Source organism: Nerophis ophidion, linkage group LG13, assembly GCF_033978795.1.
Source record: "Nerophis ophidion isolate RoL-2023_Sa linkage group LG13, RoL_Noph_v1.0, whole genome shotgun sequence".
Lineage (NCBI taxonomy): Eukaryota > Metazoa > Chordata > Actinopteri > Syngnathiformes > Syngnathidae > Nerophis > Nerophis ophidion.
Window position 1 is genome coordinate 26,635,862 of NC_084623.1, and position 17,021 is coordinate 26,652,882.

A 17,021-nucleotide genomic window follows, 5' to 3' on the forward strand; every position below is an offset into this window, starting at 1 on the left:
TGTTTTTGTCACAATGGCTATAGATACTTGCCACACTTGTCAAAACGCTATGTTTATGCTCGTCCAAACAAAACACTGGTCTCCACCCAAAACATGTTTAGTTTTGACTCGGTCTGAAATTTATAGCAAGATTTGCAGTGTCGCCAACAGTGACCCATGTGCCTCAAGGCACTTCAGTGCTAACAGTGGGGCAAAAGTCCAAAGAGTTACATAGGCTGAGAAAAAGAGCAGTGATTATTGTATCACACACGTGTAGCTAATTGCAGAAAGGTCCTGTCAACCAGCTTGCCACATTTAAATATTGAATTCTGAGGACTGCCTCTCGGCTTACGGCCATACTACCCGAAGATAGCCCGATCTCGTCTGATCTCGGAAGCTAAGCTGGGTCTGGCCTGGTTAGTACTTGCATGGGAGACTGCCTAGGAATACCAGGTGCTGTAAGGTTTTAGCGATGCTCCCAGTATAGGGCGCACTTTCTCCCTTTTGTTTTTTTCACAATGGCTATAGATACTTGCCACACTTGTCAAAACGCTACATTATGCTCGTCCAAACAAAACGCTGGTCTCCACCCAAAACATGTTTAGTTTTGACTCGGTCTGAAATTTATAGCAAGATTTGCAGTGTCGCCAACAGTGACCCATGTGCCTCAAGGCACTTCAGTGCTAACAGTGGGGCAAAAGTCCAAAGAGTTACATAGGCTGAGAAAAAGAGTAGTGATTATTGTATCACACACGTGTAGCTCATTGCAGAAAGGTCCTGTCAACCAGCTTCCCACATTTAAAAATTGAAGTCTGAGGACTGCGTCTCGGCTTACGGCCATACTACCCGAAGATCGCCCGATCTTGTCTGAGCTCGGAAGCTAAGCTGGGTCTGGCCTGGTTAGTACTTGGATGGGAGACTGCCTAGGAATACCAGGTGCTGTAGGCTTTTAGCGATGCTCCCAGTATGGGGCGCACTTTCTCCCTTTTGTTTTTGTCACAATGGCTATAGATACTTGCCACACTTGTCAAAACGCTACGTTTATGCTCGTCCAAACAAAACACTGGTCTCCACCCAAAACATGTTTAGTTTTGACTCGGTCTGAAATTTATAGCAAGATTTGCAGTGTCGCCAACAGTCACCCATGTGCCTCAAGGCACTTCAGTGCTAACAGTGGGCCAAGAGTCCAAAGAGTTAAATAGATTGAGAAAAAGAGCAGTGATTATTGTATCACACACGTGTAGCTCATTGCAGAAAGGTCCTGTCAACCAGCTTGCCACATTTAAAAATTGAATTCTGAGGACTGCGTCTCGGCTTACGGCCATACTACCCGAAGATCGCCCGATCTCGTCTGATCTCGGAAGCTAAACTGGGTCTGGCCTGGTTAGTACTTGGTTGGGAGACTACCTAGGAATACCAAGTGCTGTAGGCTTTTAGCGATGCTCCCAGTATAGGGCGAACTTTCTCCCTTTTGTTTTTCTCACGATGGCTATAGATACTTGCCACACTTTTCAAAACGCTACATTAGGCTCGTCCAAACAAAACGCTGGTCTCCACCCAAAACATGTTTAGTTTTGACTCGGTCTGAAATTTATAGCAAGATTTGCACTGTCGCCAACAGTGACCCATGTGCCTCAAGGCACTTCGGTGCTAACAGTGGGGCAAAAGTCCAAAGAGTTACATAGGCTGAGAAAAAGAGCAGTGATTATTGTATCACACGCGTGTAGCTCATTGCAGAAAGGTCCTGTCAACCAGCTTGCCACATTTAAAAATTGAATTCTGAGGGCTGCCTCTCGGCTTACGGCCATACTACCCGAAGATTGCCCGATCTCGTCTGATCTCGGAAGCTAAGCTGGGTCTGTCCTGTTTAGTACTTGGATGGGAGACTGCCTAGGAATACCAGGTGCTGTAGGCTTTTAGCGATGCTCCCAGTATAGGGCGCACTTTCTCCCTTTTGTTTTTGTCACAATGGCTATAGATACTTGCCACACTTGTCAAAATGCTACATTATGCTCGTCCAAACAATACGCTGGTCTCCACCCAAAACAAGTTTAGTTTTGACTCGGTCTGAAATTTATAGCAAGATTTGCAGTGTCGCCAACAGTGACCCATGTGCCTCAAGGCACTTCAGTGCTAACAGTGGGGCAAAAGTCCAAAGAGTTACATAGGCTGAGAAAAAGAGTAGTGATTATTGTATCACACACGTGTAGCTCATTGTAGAAAGGTCCTGTCAACCAGCTTGCCACATTTAAAAATTGAAGTCTGAGGACTGCGTCTCGGCTTACGGCCATACTACCCGAAGATCGCCCGATCTCGTCTGAGCTCGGAAGCTAAGCTGGGTCTGGCCTGGTTAGTACTTGGATGGGAGACTGCCTAGGAATACCAGGTGCTGTAGGCTTTTAGCGATGCTCCCAGTATAGGGCGCACTTTCTCCCTTTTGTTTTTGTCACAATGGCTATAGATACTTGCCACACTTGTCAAAACGCTACGTTTATGCTTGTCAAAACAAAACACTGGTCTCCACCCAAAACATGTTTAGTTTTGACTCGATCTGAAATTTATAGCAAGATTTGCAGTGTCGCCAACAGTGACCCATGTGCCTCAAGGCACTTCAGTGCTAACAGTGGGGCAAAAGTCCAAAGAGTTACATAGGCTGAGAAAAAGAGCAGTGATTATTGTATCACACACGTGTATTTCATTGCAGAAAGGTCCTGTCAACCAGCTTGCCACATTTAAAAATTGAATTCTGAGGACTGCGTCTCGGCTTACGGCCATACTACCTGAAGATCGCCCGATCTCGTCTGATCTCGGAAGCTAAGCTGGGTCTGGCCTGGTTAGTACTTGGTTGGGAGACTGCCTAGGAATACCAAGTGCCGTAGGCTTTTAGCGATGCTCCCAGTATAGGGCGCACTTTCTCCCTTTTGTTTTTCTCACAATGGCTATAGATACTTGCCACACTTGTCAAAACGCTACATTATGCTCGTCCAAACAAAACGCTGTTCTACACCCAAAACAAGTTTAGTTTTGACTCGGTCTGAAATTTATAGCAAGATTTGCAGTGTCGCCAACAGTGACCCATGTGCCTCAAGGCACTTCAGTGCTAACAGTGGGGCAAAAGTCCAAAGAGTTACATAGGCTGAGAAAAAGAGCAGTGATTATTGTATCACACACGTGTAGCTCATTGCAGAAAGGTCCTGTCAACCAGCTTGCCACATTTAAAAATTGAATTCTGAGGACTGCCTCTCGGCTTACGGCCATACTACCCGAAGATCGCCCGATCTCGTCTGATCTCGGAAGCTAAGTTGGGTCTGGCCTGGTTAGTACTTGGTTGGGAGACTGCCTAGGAATACCAGGTGCTGTAGGCTTTTAGCGATGCTACCAGTATAGGGCGCACTTTCTCCCTTTTGTTTTTTTCACAATGGCTGGAGATACTTGCCACACTTGTCAAAACGCTACATTATGCTCGTCCAAACAAACCGCTGGTCTCCACCCAAAACATGTTTGTTTAGTTTTGACTCGGTCTGAAATTTATAGCAAGATTTGCAGTGTCGCCAACAGTGACCCATGTGCCTCAAGGCACTTCAGTGCTAACAGTGGGGCAAAAGTCCAAAGAGTTACATAGGCTGAGAAAAAGAGTAGTGATTATTGTATCACACACGTGTAGCTCATTGCAGAAAGGTCCTGTCAACCAGCTTCCCACATTTAAAAATTGAAGTCTGAAGACTGCGTCTCGGCTTACGGCCATACTACCCGAAGATCGCCCGATCTCGTCTGATCTCGGAAGCTAAGCTGGGTCTGGCCTGGTTAGTACTTGGATGGGAGACTGCCTAGGAATACCAGGTGCTGTAGGCTTTTAGCGATGCTCCCAGTATAGGGCGCACTTTCTCCCTTTTGTTTTTGTCACAATGGCTATAGATACTCTCCACACTTGTCAAAACGCTACGTTTATGCTTGTCCAAACAAAACACTGGTCTCCACCCAAAAAATGTTTAGTTTTGATTCGGTCTGAAATTTATAGCAAGATTTGCAGTGTCGCCAACAGTGACCCATGTGCCTCAAGGCACTTCAGTGCTAACAGTGGGGCAAAAGTCCAAAGAGTTACATAGGCTGAGAAAAAGAGTAGTGATTATTGTATCACACACGTGTAGCTCATTGCAGAAAGGTCCTGTCAACCAGCTTCCCACATTTAAAAATTGAAGTCTGAGGACTGCGTCTCGGCTTACGGCCATACTACCCGGAGATCGCCCGATCTCGTCTGAGCTCGGAAGCTAAGCTGGGTCTGGCCTGGTTAGTACTTGGATGGGAGACTGCCTAGGAATACCAGGTGCTGTAGGCTTTTAGCGATGCTCCCAGTATAGGGCGCACTTTCTCCCTTTTGTTTTTGTCACAATGGCTATAGATACTTGCCACACTTGTCAAAACGCTACGTTTATGCTTGTCCAAACAAAACACTGGTCTCCACCCAAAAAATGTTTAGTTTTGATTCGGTCTGAAATTTATAGCAAGATTTGCAGTGTCGCCAACAGTGACCCATGTGCCTCAAGGCACTTCAGTGCTAACAGTGGGGCAAAAGTCCAAAGAGTTACATAGGCTGAGAAAAAGAGTAGTGATTATTGTATCACACACGTGTAGCTCATTGCAGAAAGGTCCTGTCAACCAGCTTGCCACATTTAAAAATTGAAGTCTGAGGACTGCGTCTCGGCTTACGGCCATACTACCCGAAGATCGCCCGATCTCGTCTGAGCTCGGATGCTAAGCTGGGTCTGGCCTGGTTAGTACTTGGATGGGAGACTGCCTAGGAATACCAGGTGCTGTAGGCTTTTAGCGATGCTCCCAGTATAGGGCGCACCTTCTCCCTTTTGTTTTTGTCACAATGGCTAGAGATACTTGCCACACTTGTCATAACGCTACATTATGCTCGTCCAAACAAACCGCTGGTCTCCACCCAAAACATGTTTGTTTAGTTTTGACTCGGTCTGAAATTTATAGCAAGATTTGCAGTGTCGCCAACAGTGACCCATGTGCCTCAAGGCACTTCAGTGCTAACAGTGGGGCAAAAGTCCAAAGAGTTACATAGGCTGAGAAAAAGAGCAGTGATTATTGTATCACACACGTGTAGCTCATTGCAGAAAGGTCCTGTCAACCAGCTTGCCACATTTAAAAATTGAATTCTGAGGACTCCCTCTCGGCTTACGGCCATACTACCCGAAGATCGCCTGATCTCGTCTGATCTCGGAAGCTAAGCTGGGTCTGGCCTGGTTAGTACTTGGATGGGAGACTGCCTAGGAATACCAGGTGCTGTAGGCTTTTAGCGATGCTCCCAGTATAGGGCGCACTTTCTCCCTTTTGTTTTTGTCACAATGGCTATAGATACTTGCCACACTTGTCAAAACGCTACATTATGCTCGTCCAAACAAAACGCTGGTCTCCACCCAAAACATGTTTAGTTTTGACTCGGTCTGAAATTTATAGCAAGATTTGCAGTGTCGCCAACAGTGACCCATGTGCCTCATGGCACTTCAGTGCTAACAGTGGGGCAAAAGTCCAAAGAGTTACATAGGCTGAGAAAAAGAGCAGTGATTATTGTATCACACACGTGTAGCTCATTGCAGAAAGGTCCTGTCAACCAGCTTGCCACATTTAAAAATTGAAGTCTGAGGACTGCGTCTCGGCTTACGGCCATACTACCCGAAGATCGCCCGATCTCGTCTGAGCTCGGAAGCTAAGCTGGGTCTGGCCTGGTTAGTACTTGGATGGGAGACTGCCTAGGAATACCAGGTGCTGTAGGCTTTTAGCGATGCTCCCAGTATAGGGCGCACTTTCTCCCTTTTGTTTTTGTCACAATGGCTATAGATACTTGCCAAACTTGTCAAAACGCTACGTTTATGCTCGTCCAAAAAAAACACTGGTCTCCACCCAAAACATGTTTAGTTTTGACTCGGTCTGAAATTTATAGCAAGATATGCAGTGTCGCCAAAAGTCACCCATGTGCCTATAGGCACTTCAGTGCTAACAGTGGGCCAAGAGTCCAAAGAGTTACATAGGCTGAGAAAAAGAGCAGTGATTATTGTATCACACACGTGTAGCTCATTGCAGAAAGGTCCTGTCAACCAGCTTGCCACATTTAAAAATTGAATTCTGAGGACTGCGTCTCGGCTTACGGCCATACTACCTGAAGATCGCCCGATCTCGTCTGATCTCGGAAGCTAAGATGGGTCCGGCCTGGTTAGTACTTGGATGGGAGACTGCCTAGGAATACCAGGTGCTGTAGGCTTTTAGCGATGCTCCCAGTATAGGGCGCACTTTCTCCCTTTTGTTTTTGTCACAATGGCTATAGATACTTGCCACACTTGTCAAAACGCTACATTATGCTCGTCCAAACAAAATGCTGTTCTACACCCAAAACAAGTTTTGTTTTGACTCGGTCTGAAATTTATAGCAAGATTTGCAGTGTCGCCAACAGTGACCCATGTGCCTCATGGCACTTCAGTGCTAACAGTGGGGCAAAAGTCCAAAGAGTTACATAGGCTGAGAAAAAGAGCAGTCATTATTGTATCACACACGTGTAGCTCATTGCAGAAAGGTCCTGTCAACCAGCTTGCCACATTTAAAAATTGAATTCTGAGGACTGCCTCTCGGTTTACGGCCATACTACCCGAAGATCGCCCGATCTCGTCTGATCTCGGAAGCTAAGTTGGGTCTGGCCTGGTTAGTACTTGGTTGGGAGACTGCCTAGGAATACCAGGTGCTGTAGGCTTTTAGCGATGCTACCAGTATAGGGCGCACTTTCTCCCTTTTGTTTTTTTCACAATGGCTAGAGATACTTGCCACACTTGTCAAAACGCTACATTATGCTCGTCCAAACAAACCGCTGGTCTCCACCCAAAACATGTTTGTTTAGTTTTGACTCGGTCTGAAATTTATAGCAAGATTTGCAGTGTCGCCAACAGTGACCCATGTGCCTCAAGGCACTTCAGTGCTAACAGTGGGGCAAAAGTCCAAAGAGATACATAGGCTGAGAAAAAGAGCAGTGATTATTGTATCACACACGTGTAGCTCATTGCAGAAAGGTCCTGTCAACCAGCTTGCCACATTTAAAAATTGAAGTCTGAGGACTGCGTCTCGGCTTACGGCCATACTACCCGAAGATCGCCCGATCTCGTCTGATCTCGGAAGCTAAGCTGGGTCTGGCCTGGTTAGTACTTGGATGGGGGACTGCCTAGGAATACCAGGTACTGTAGGCATTTAGCGATGCTCCCAGTATAGGGCGCACTTTCTCACTTTTGTTTTTGTCAAAATGGATATAGATACTTGCCACACTTGTCAAAACGCTACATGATGATCGTCCAAACAAACCGCTGGTCTCCACCCAAAACATGTTTGTTTAGTTTTGACTCGGTCTGAAATTTATAGCAAGATTTGCAGTGTCGCCAACAGTGACCCATGTGCCTCAAGGCACTTCAGTGCTAACAGTGGGGCAAAAGTCCAAAGAGATACATAGGCTGAGAAAAAGAGCAGTGATTATTGTATCACACACGTGTAGCTCATTGCAGAAAGGTCCTGTCAACCAGCTTGCCACATTTAAAAATTGAATTCTGAGGACTGCCTCTCGGCTTACGGCCATACTACCCGAAGATCGCCCGATCTCGTCTGATCTCGGAAGCTAAGCTGGGTCTGGCCTGGTTAGTACTTGGATGGGAGACTGCCTAGGAATACCAGGTGCTGTAAGCTTTTAGCGATGCTCCCAGTATAGGGCGCACTTTCTCCCTTTTGTTTTTGTCACAATGGCTATAGATACTTGCCACACTTGTCAAAACGCTACATTATGCTCGTCCAAACAAAACGCTGGTCTCCACCCAAAACATGTTTAGTTTTGACTCGGTCTGAAATTTATAGCAAGATTTGCAGTGTCGCCAACAGTGACCCATGTGCCTCAAGGCACTTCAGTGCTAACAGTGGGGCAAAAGTCCAAAGAGTTACATAGGCTGAGAAAAAGAGTAGTGATTATTGTATCACACACATGTAGCTCATTGCAGAAAGGTCCTGTCAACCAGCTTCCCACATTATAAAATTGAAGTCTGAGGACTGCGTCTCGGCTTACGGCCATACTACCCGAAGATCGCCCGATCTCGTCTGAGCTCGGAAGCTAAGCTGGGTCTGGCCTGGTTAGTACTTGGATGGGAGACTACCTAGGAATACCAGGTGCTGTAGGCTTTTAGCGATGCTCCCAGTATAGGGCGCACTTTCTCCCTTTTGTTTTTGTCACAATGGCTATAGATACTTGCCACACTTGTCAAAACGCTACGTTTATGCTCGTCCAAACAAAACACTGGTCTCCACCCAAAACATGTTTAGTTTTGACTCGGTCTGAAATCTATAGCAAGATTTGCAGTGTCGCCAACAGTGACCCATGTGCCTCAAGGCACTTCAGTGCTAACAGTGGGGCAAAAGTCCAAAGAGTTACATAGGCTGAGAAAAAGAGCAGTGATTATTGTATCACACACGTTTAGCTAATTGCAGAAAGGTCCTGTCAACCAGCTTGCCACATTTAAAAATTGAATTCTGAGGACTGCCTCTCGGCTTACGGCCATACTACCCGAAGATAGCCCGATCTTGTCTGATCTCGGAAGCTAAGCTGGGTCTGGCCTGGTTAGTACTTGGATGGGAGACTGCCTAGGAATACCAGGTGCTGTAAGCTTTTAGCGATGCTCCCAGTATAGGGCGCACTTTCTCCCTTTTGTTTTTGTCACAATGGCTATAGATACTTGCCACACTTGTCAAAACGCTACATTATGCTCGTCCAAACAAAACGCTGGTCTCCACCCAAAACATGTTTAGTTTTGACTCGGTCTGAAATTTATAGCAAGATTTGCAGTGTCGCCAACAGTGACCCATGTGCCTCAAGGCACTTCAGTGCTAACAGTGGGGCAAAAGTCCAAAGAGTTACATAGGCTGAGAAAAAGAGTAGTGATTATTGTATCACACACATGTAGCTCATTGCAGAAAGGTCCTGTCAACCAGCTTCCCACATTTAAAAATTGAAGTCTGAGGACTGCGTCTCGGCTTACGGCCATACTACCCGAAGATCGCCCGATCCCGTCTGAGCTCGGAAGCTAAGCTGGGTCTGGCCTGGTTAGTACTTGGATGGGAGACTGCCTAGGAATACCAGGTGCTGTAGGCTTTTAGCGATGCTCCCAGTATAGGGCGCACTTTCTCCCTTTTGTTTTTGTCACAATGGCTATAGATACTTGCCACACTTGTCAAAACGCTACGTTTATGCTCGTCCAAACAAAACACTGGTCTCCACCCAAAACATGTTTAGTTTTGACTCGGTCTGAAATTTATAGCAAGATTTGCAGTGTCGCCAACAGTCACCCATGTGCCTCAAGGCACTTCAGTGCTAACAGTGGGCCAAGAGTCCAAAGAGTTACATAGATTGAGAAAAAGAGCAGTGATTATTGTATCACACACGTGTAGCTCATTGCAGAAAGGTCCTGTCAACCAGCTTGCCACATTTAAAAATTGAATTCTGAGGACTGCGTCTCGGCTTACGGCCATACTACCCGAAGATCGCCCGATCTCGTCTGATCTCGGAAGCTAAACTGGGTCTGGCCTGGTTAGTACTTGGTTGGGAGACTACCTAGGAATACCAAGTGCTGTAGGCTTTTAGCGATGCTCCCAGTATAGGGCGAACTTTCTCCCTTTTGTTTTTCTCACGATGGCTATAGATACTTGCCACACTTTTCAAAACGCTACATTAGGCTCGTCCAAACAAAACGCTGGTCTCCACCCAAAACATGTTTAGTTTTGACTCGGTCTGAAATTTATAGCAAGATTTGCACTGTCGCCAACAGTGACCCATGTGCCTCAAGGCACTTCGGTGCTAACAGTGGGGCAAAAGTCCAAAGAGTTACATAGGCTGAGAAAAAGAGCAGTGATTATTGTATCACACGCGTGTAGCTCATTGCAGAAAGGTCCTGTCAACCAGCTTGCCACATTTAAAAATTGAATTCTGAGGGCTGCCTCTCGGCTTACGGCCATACTACCCGAAGATCGCCCGATCTCGTCTGAGCTCGGAAGCTAAGCTGGGTCTGTCCTGGTTAGTACTTGGATGGGAGACTGCCTAGGAATACCAGGTGCTGTAGGCTTTTAGCGATGCTCCCAGTATAGGGCGCACTTTCTCCCTTTTGTTTTTGTCACAATGGCTATAGATACTTGCCACACTTGTCAAAACGCTACGTTTATGCTCGTCCAAACAAAACACTGGTCTCCACCCAAAACATGTTTAGTTTTGACTCGGTCTGAAATTTATAGCAAGATTTGCAGTGTCGCCAACAGTGACCCATGTGCCTCAAGGCACTTCAGTGCTAACAGTGGGGCAAAAGTCCAAAGAGTTACATAGGCTGAGAAAAAGAGCAGTGATTATTGTATCACACACGTTTAGCTAATTGCAGAAAGGTCCTGTCAACCAGCTTGCCACATTTAAAAATTGAATTCTGAGGACTGCCTCTCGGCTTACGGCCATACTACCCGAAGATAGCCCGATCTCGTCTGATCTCGGAAGCTAAGCTGGGTCTGGCCTGGTTAGTACTTGGATGGGAGACTGCCTAGGAATACCAGGTGCTGTAAGCTTTTAGCGATGCTCCCAGTATAGGGCGCACTTTCTCCCTTTTGTTTTTGTCACAATGGCTATAGATACTTGCCACACTTGTCAAAACGCTACATTATGCTCGTCCAAACAAAACGCTGGTCTCCACCCAAAACATGTTTAGTTTTGACTCGGTCTGAAATTTATAGCAAGATTTGCAGTGTCGCCAACAGTGACCCATGTGCCTCAAGGCACTTCAGTGCTAACAGTGGGGCAAAAGTCCAAAGAGTTACATAGGCTGAGAAAAAGAGTAGTGATTATTGTATCACACACATGTAGCTCATTGCAGAAAGGTCCTGTCAACCAGCTTCCCACATTTAAAAATTGAAGTCTGAGGACTGCGTCTCGGCTTACGGCCATACTACCCGAAGATCGCCCGATCTCGTCTGAGCTCGGAAGCTAAGCTGGGTCTGGCCTGGTTAGTACTTGGATGGGAGACTGCCTAGGAATACCAGGTGCTGTAGGCTTTTAGCGATGCTCCCAGTATAGGGCGCACTTTCTCCCTTTTGTTTTTGTCACAATGGCTATAGATACTTGCCACACTTGTCAAAACGCTACGTTTATGCTCGTCCAAACAAAACACTGGTCTCCACCCAAAACATGTTTAGTTTTGACTCGGTCTGAAATTTATAGCAAGATTTGCAGTGTCGCCAACAGTCACCCATGTGCCTCAAGGCACTTCAGTGCTAACAGTGGGCCAAGAGTCCAAAGAGTTACATAGATTGAGAAAAAGAGCAGTGATTATTGTATCACACACGTGTAGCTCATTGCAGAAAGGTCCTGTCAACCAGCTTGCCACATTTAAAAATTGAATTCTGAGGACTGCGTCTCGGCTTACGGCCATACTACCCGAAGATCGCCCGATCTCGTCTGATCTCGGAAGCTAAACTGGGTCTGGCCTGGTTAGTACTTGGTTGGGAGACTACCTAGGAATACCAAGTGCTGTAGGCTTTTAGCGATGCTCCCAGTATAGGGCGAACTTTCTCCCTTTTGTTTTTCTCACGATGGCTATAGATACTTGCCACACTTTTCAAAACGCTACATTAGGCTCGTCCAAACAAAACGCTGGTCTCCACCCAAAACATGTTTAGTTTTGACTCGGTCTGAAATCTATAGCAAGATTTGCAGTGTCGCCAACAGTGACCCATGTGCCTCAAGGCACTTCAGTGCTAACAGTGGGGCAAAAGTCCAAAGAGTTACATAGGCTGAGAAAAAGAGCAGTGATTATTGTATCACACACGTTTAGCTAATTGCAGAAAGGTCCTGTCAACCAGCTTGCCACATTTAAAAATTGAATTCTGAGGACTGCCTCTCGGCTTACGGCCATACTACCCGAAGATAGCCCGATCTCGTCTGATCTCGGAAGCTAAGCTGGGTCTGGCCTGGTTAGTACTTGGATGGGAGACTGCCTAGGAATACCAGGTGCTGTAAGCTTTTAGCGATGCTCCCAGTATAGGGCGCACTTTCTCCCTTTTGTTTTTGTCACAATGGCTATAGATACTTGCCACACTTGTCAAAACGCTACATTATGCTCGTCCAAACAAAACGCTGGTCTCCACCCAAAACATGTTTAGTTTTGACTCGGTCTGAAATTCATAGCAAGATTTGCAGTGTCGCCAACAGTGACCCATGTGCCTCAAGGCACTTCAGTGCTAACAGTGGGGCAAAAGTCCAAAGAGTTACATAGGCTGAGAAAAAGAGTAGTGATTATTGTATCACACACATGTAGCTCATTGCAGAAAGGTCCTGTCAACCAGCTTCCCACATTTAAAAATTGAAGTCTGAGGACTGCGTCTCGGCTTAAGGCCATACTACCCGAAGATCGCCCGATCCCGTCTGAGCTCGGAAGCTAAGCTGGGTCTGGCCTGGTTAGTACTTGGATGGGAGACTGCCTAGGAATACCAGGTGCTGTAGGCTTTTAGCGATGCTCCCAGTATAGGGCGCACTTTCTCCCTTTTGTTTTTGTCACAATGGCTATAGATACTTGCCACACTTGTCAAAACGCTACGTTTATGCTCGTCCAAACAAAACACTGGTCTCCACCCAAAACATGTTTAGTTTTGACTCGGTCTGAAATTTATAGCAAGATTTGCAGTGTCGCCAACAGTCACCCATGTGCCTCAAGGCACTTCAGTGCTAACAGTGGGCCAAGAGTCCAAAGAGTTACATAGATTGAGAAAAAGAGCAGTGATTATTGTATCACACACGTGTAGCTCATTGCAGAAAGGTCCTGTCAACCAGCTTGCCACATTTAAAAATTGAATTCTGAGGACTGCGTCTCGGCTTACGGCCATACTACCCGAAGATCGCCCGATCTCGTCTGATCTCGGAAGCTAAACTGGGTCTGGCCTGGTTAGTACTTGGTTGGGAGACTACCTAGGAATACCAAGTGCTGTAGGCTTTTAGCGATGCTCCCAGTATAGGGCGAACTTTCTCCCTTTTGTTTTTCTCACGATGGCTATAGATACTTGCCACACTTTTCAAAACGCTACATTAGGCTCGTCCAAACAAAACGCTGGTCTCCACCCAAAACATGTTTAGTTTTGACTCGGTCTGAAATTTATAGCAAGATTTGCACTGTCGCCAACAGTGACCCATGTGCCTCAAGGCACTTCGGTGCTAACAGTGGGGCAAAAGTCCAAAGAGTTACATAGGCTGAGAAAAAGAGCAGTGATTATTGTATCACACGCGTGTAGCTCATTGCAGAAAGGTCCTGTCAACCAGCTTGCCACATTTAAAAATTGAATTCTGAGGGCTGCCTCTCGGCTTACGGCCATACTACCCGAAGATCGCCCAATCTCGTCTGATCTCGGAAGCTAAGCTGGGTCTGGCCTGGTTAGTACTTGGATGGGAGACTGCCTAGGAATACCAGGTGCTGTAAGCTTTTAGCGATGCTCCCAGTATAGGGCGCACTTTCTCCCTTTTGTTTTTGTCACAATGGCTATAGATACTTGCCACACTTGTCAAAACGCTACATTATGCTCGTCCAAACAAAACGCTGGTCTCCACCCAAAACATGTTTAGTTTTGACTCGGTCTGAAATTTATAGCAAGATTTGCAGTGTCGCCAACAGTGACCCATGTGCCTCAAGGCACTTCAGTGCTAACAGTGGGGCAAAAGTCCAAAGAGTTACATAGCCTGAGAAAAAGAGTAGTGATTATTGTATCACACACATGTAGCTCATTGCAGAAAGGTCCTGTCAACCAGCTTCCCACATTTAAAAATTGAAGTCTGAGGACTGCGTCTCGGCTTACGGCCATACTACCCGAAGATCGCCCGATCTCGTCTGAGCTCGGAAGCTAAGCTGGGTCTGGCCTGGTTAGTACTTGGATGGGAGACTGCCTAGGAATACCAGGTGCTGTAGGCTTTTAGCGATGCTCCCAGTATAGGGCGCACTTTCTCCCTTTTGTTTTTGTCACAATGGCTATAGATACTTGCCACACTTGTCAAAACGCTACGTTTATGCTCGTCCAAACAAAACACTGGTCTCCACCCAAAACATGTTTAGTTTTGACTCGGTCTGAAATTTATAGCAAGATTTGCAGTGTCGCCAACAGTCACCCATGTGCCTCAAGGCACTTCAGTGCTAACAGTGGGCCAAGAGTCCAAAGAGTTACATAGATTGAGAAAAAGAGCAGTGATTATTGTATCACACACGTGTAGCTCATTGCAGAAAGGTCCTGTCAACCAGCTTGCCACATTTAAAAATTGAATTCTGAGGACTGCGTCTCGGCTTACGGCCATACTACCCGAAGATCGCCCGATCTCGTCTGATCTCGGAAGCTAAACTGGGTCTGGCCTGGTTAGTACTTGGTTGGGAGACTACCTAGGAATACCAAGTGCTGTAGGCTTTTAGCGATGCTCCCAGTATAGGGCGAACTTTCTCCCTTTTGTTTTTCTCACGATGGCTATAGATACTTGCCACACTTTTCAAAACGCTACATTAGGCTCGTCCAAACAAAACGCTGGTCTCCACCCAAAACATGTTTAGTTTTGACTCGGTCTGAAATTTATAGCAAGATTTGCACTGTCGCCAACAGTGACCCATGTGCCTCAAGGCACTTCGGTGCTAACAGTGGGGCAAAAGTCCAAAGAGTTACATAGGCTGAGAAAAAGAGCAGTGATTATTGTATCACACGCGTGTAGCTCATTGCAGAAAGGTCCTGTCAACCAGCTTGCCACATTTAAAAATTGAATTCTGAGGGCTGCCTCTCGGCTTACGGCCATACTACCCGAAGATCGCCCGATCTCGTCTGATCTCGGAAGCTAAGCTGGGTCTGTCCTGTTTAGTACTTGGATGGGAGACTGCCTAGGAATACCAGGTGCTGTAGGCTTTTAGCGATGCTCCCAGTATAGGGCGCACTTTCTCCCTTTTGTTTTTGTCACAATGGCTATAGATACTTGCCACACTTGTCAAAATGCTACATTATGCTCGTCCAAACAATACGCTGGTCTCCACCCAAAACAAGTTTAGTTTTGACTCGGTCTGAAATTTATAGCAAGATTTGCAGTGTCGCCAACAGTGACCCATGTGCCTCAAGGCACTTCAGTGCTAACAGTGGGGCAAAAGTCCAAAGAGTTACATAGGCTGAGAAAAAGAGTAGTGATTATTGTATCACACACGTGTAGCTCATTGTAGAAAGGTCCTGTCAACCAGCTTGCCACATTTAAAAATTGAAGTCTGAGGACTGCGTCTCGGCTTACGGCCATACTACCCGAAGATCGCCCGATCTCGTCTGAGCTCGGAAGCTAAGCTGTGTCTGGCCTGGTTAGTACTTGGATGGGAGACTCCCTAGGAATACCAGGTGCTGTAGGCTTTTAGCGATGCTCCCAGTATAGGGCGCACTTTCTCCCTTTTGTTTTTGTCACAATGGCTATAGATACTTGCCACACTTGTCAAAACGCTACGTTTATGCTTGTCAAAACAAAACACTGGTCTCCACCCAAAACATGTTTAGTTTTGACTCGGTCTGAAATTTATAGCAAGATTTGCAGTGTCGCCAACAGTGACCCATGTGCCTCAAGGCACTTCAGTGCTAACAGTGGGGCAAAAGTCCAAAGAGATACATAGGCTGAGAAAAAGAGCAGTGATTATTGTATCACACACGTGTAGCTCATTGTAGAAAGGTCCTGTCAACCAGCTTGCCACATTTAAAAATTGAAGTCTGAGGACTGCGTCTCGGCTTACGGCCATACTACCCGAAGATCACCCGATCTCGTCTGAGCTCGGAAGCTAAGCTGGGTCTGGCCTGGTTAGTACTTGGATGGGAGACTGCCTAGGAATACCAGGTGCTGTAGGCTTTTAGCGATGCTCCCAGTATAGGGCGCACTTTCTCCCTTTTGTTTTTGTCACAATGGCTATAGATACTTGCCACACTTGTCAAAACGCTACATGATGATCGTCCGAACAAACCGCTGGTCTCCACCCAAAACATGTTTGTTTAGTTTTGACTCGGTCTGAAATTTATAGCAAGATTTGCAGTGTCGCCAACAGTGACCCATGTGCCTCAAGGCACTTCAGTGCTAACAGTGGGGCAAAAGTCCAAAGAGATACATAGGCTGAGAAAAAGAGCAGTGATTATTGTATCACACACGTGTAGCTCATTGCAGAAAGGTCCTGTCAACCAGCTTCCCACATTTAAAAATTGAAGTCTGAGGACTGCGTCTCGGCTTACGGCCATACTACCCGAAGATCGCCCGATCTCGTCTGAGCTCGGAAGCTAAGCTGGGTCTGGCCTGGTTAGTACTTGGATGGGAGACTGCCTAGGAATACCAGGTGCTGTAGGCTTTTAGCGATGCTCCCAGTATAGGGCGCACTTTCTCCCTTTTGTTTTTGTCACAATGGCTATAGATACTTGCCACACTTGTCAAAACGCTACGTTTATGCTCGTCCAAACAAAACACTGGTCTCCACCCAAAACATGTTTAGTTTTGACTCGGTCTGAAATTTATAGCAAGATTTGCAGTGTCGCCAACAGTGACCCATGTGCCTCAAGGCACTTCAGTGCTAACAGTGGGGCAAAAGTCCAAAGAGTTACATAGGCTGAGAAAAAGACCAGTGATTATTGTATCACACACGTGTAGCTAATTGCAGAAAGGTCCTGTCAACCAGCTTGCCACATTTAAAAATTGAATTCTGAGGACTGCCTCTCGGCTTACGGCCATACTACCCGAAGATAGCCCGATCTCGTCTGATCTCGGAAGCTAAGCTGGGTCTGGCCTGGTTAGTACTTGGATGGGAGACTGTCTAGGAATACCAGGTGCTGTAAGCTTTTAGCGATGCTCCCAGTATAGGGCGCACTTTCTCCCTTTTGTTTTTGTCACAATGGCTATAGATACTTGCCACACTTGTCAAAACGCTACATTATGCTCGTCCAAACAAAACGCTGGTCTC

General features: G+C 46.4%; 2 non-coding genes and 33 pseudogenes across 2 annotated transcripts; all 35 read left to right on the forward strand.

Annotated features, from left to right (window-relative positions):
- Positions 1-325: 325 nt before the first annotated feature.
- LOC133567055 (5S ribosomal RNA) lies at positions 326-444 on the forward strand (annotated as a pseudogene).
- Positions 445-808: 364 nt separating this feature from the next.
- LOC133566380 (5S ribosomal RNA) lies at positions 809-927 on the forward strand (annotated as a pseudogene).
- Positions 928-1,292: 365 nt separating this feature from the next.
- LOC133566770 (5S ribosomal RNA) lies at positions 1,293-1,411 on the forward strand (annotated as a pseudogene).
- A 364-nt stretch (positions 1,412-1,775) lies between these two features.
- On the forward strand, positions 1,776-1,894 carry LOC133566953 (5S ribosomal RNA; annotated as a pseudogene).
- A 364-nt stretch (positions 1,895-2,258) lies between these two features.
- LOC133565386 (5S ribosomal RNA) lies at positions 2,259-2,377 on the forward strand (annotated as a pseudogene).
- Positions 2,378-2,742: 365 nt separating this feature from the next.
- On the forward strand, positions 2,743-2,861 carry LOC133566673 (5S ribosomal RNA; annotated as a pseudogene).
- A 364-nt stretch (positions 2,862-3,225) lies between these two features.
- Positions 3,226-3,344, forward strand: LOC133565601 (5S ribosomal RNA; annotated as a pseudogene).
- A 368-nt stretch (positions 3,345-3,712) lies between these two features.
- On the forward strand, positions 3,713-3,831 carry LOC133567720 (5S ribosomal RNA; annotated as a pseudogene).
- Positions 3,832-4,196: 365 nt separating this feature from the next.
- On the forward strand, positions 4,197-4,315 carry LOC133567587 (5S ribosomal RNA). Its single transcript, XR_009809459.1, has one exon. It is a non-coding gene; the product is annotated as a 5S ribosomal RNA (ribosomal RNA).
- Positions 4,316-4,680: 365 nt separating this feature from the next.
- LOC133566257 (5S ribosomal RNA) lies at positions 4,681-4,799 on the forward strand (annotated as a pseudogene).
- A 368-nt stretch (positions 4,800-5,167) lies between these two features.
- Positions 5,168-5,286, forward strand: LOC133565647 (5S ribosomal RNA; annotated as a pseudogene).
- A 364-nt stretch (positions 5,287-5,650) lies between these two features.
- Positions 5,651-5,769, forward strand: LOC133565387 (5S ribosomal RNA; annotated as a pseudogene).
- Positions 5,770-6,134: 365 nt separating this feature from the next.
- On the forward strand, positions 6,135-6,253 carry LOC133565803 (5S ribosomal RNA; annotated as a pseudogene).
- Positions 6,254-6,617: 364 nt separating this feature from the next.
- On the forward strand, positions 6,618-6,736 carry LOC133565078 (5S ribosomal RNA; annotated as a pseudogene).
- Positions 6,737-7,104: 368 nt separating this feature from the next.
- Positions 7,105-7,223, forward strand: LOC133565932 (5S ribosomal RNA; annotated as a pseudogene).
- A 368-nt stretch (positions 7,224-7,591) lies between these two features.
- LOC133565145 (5S ribosomal RNA) lies at positions 7,592-7,710 on the forward strand. Its single transcript, XR_009809422.1, has one exon. It is a non-coding gene; the product is annotated as a 5S ribosomal RNA (ribosomal RNA).
- Positions 7,711-8,074: 364 nt separating this feature from the next.
- LOC133565139 (5S ribosomal RNA) lies at positions 8,075-8,193 on the forward strand (annotated as a pseudogene).
- Positions 8,194-8,558: 365 nt separating this feature from the next.
- On the forward strand, positions 8,559-8,677 carry LOC133566563 (5S ribosomal RNA; annotated as a pseudogene).
- Positions 8,678-9,041: 364 nt separating this feature from the next.
- LOC133565824 (5S ribosomal RNA) lies at positions 9,042-9,160 on the forward strand (annotated as a pseudogene).
- Positions 9,161-9,525: 365 nt separating this feature from the next.
- Positions 9,526-9,644, forward strand: LOC133566771 (5S ribosomal RNA; annotated as a pseudogene).
- A 364-nt stretch (positions 9,645-10,008) lies between these two features.
- Positions 10,009-10,127, forward strand: LOC133566358 (5S ribosomal RNA; annotated as a pseudogene).
- A 365-nt stretch (positions 10,128-10,492) lies between these two features.
- On the forward strand, positions 10,493-10,611 carry LOC133565599 (5S ribosomal RNA; annotated as a pseudogene).
- Positions 10,612-10,975: 364 nt separating this feature from the next.
- On the forward strand, positions 10,976-11,094 carry LOC133565388 (5S ribosomal RNA; annotated as a pseudogene).
- A 365-nt stretch (positions 11,095-11,459) lies between these two features.
- Positions 11,460-11,578, forward strand: LOC133566772 (5S ribosomal RNA; annotated as a pseudogene).
- Positions 11,579-11,942: 364 nt separating this feature from the next.
- Positions 11,943-12,061, forward strand: LOC133565602 (5S ribosomal RNA; annotated as a pseudogene).
- A 364-nt stretch (positions 12,062-12,425) lies between these two features.
- On the forward strand, positions 12,426-12,544 carry LOC133566307 (5S ribosomal RNA; annotated as a pseudogene).
- A 365-nt stretch (positions 12,545-12,909) lies between these two features.
- On the forward strand, positions 12,910-13,028 carry LOC133566773 (5S ribosomal RNA; annotated as a pseudogene).
- A 364-nt stretch (positions 13,029-13,392) lies between these two features.
- LOC133565832 (5S ribosomal RNA) lies at positions 13,393-13,511 on the forward strand (annotated as a pseudogene).
- A 364-nt stretch (positions 13,512-13,875) lies between these two features.
- On the forward strand, positions 13,876-13,994 carry LOC133565389 (5S ribosomal RNA; annotated as a pseudogene).
- A 365-nt stretch (positions 13,995-14,359) lies between these two features.
- On the forward strand, positions 14,360-14,478 carry LOC133566775 (5S ribosomal RNA; annotated as a pseudogene).
- Positions 14,479-14,842: 364 nt separating this feature from the next.
- On the forward strand, positions 14,843-14,961 carry LOC133566501 (5S ribosomal RNA; annotated as a pseudogene).
- A 364-nt stretch (positions 14,962-15,325) lies between these two features.
- Positions 15,326-15,444, forward strand: LOC133566430 (5S ribosomal RNA; annotated as a pseudogene).
- A 365-nt stretch (positions 15,445-15,809) lies between these two features.
- LOC133565995 (5S ribosomal RNA) lies at positions 15,810-15,928 on the forward strand (annotated as a pseudogene).
- A 368-nt stretch (positions 15,929-16,296) lies between these two features.
- On the forward strand, positions 16,297-16,415 carry LOC133565391 (5S ribosomal RNA; annotated as a pseudogene).
- A 365-nt stretch (positions 16,416-16,780) lies between these two features.
- On the forward strand, positions 16,781-16,899 carry LOC133565840 (5S ribosomal RNA; annotated as a pseudogene).
- The last annotated feature ends 122 nt before the right edge of the window (positions 16,900-17,021 follow it).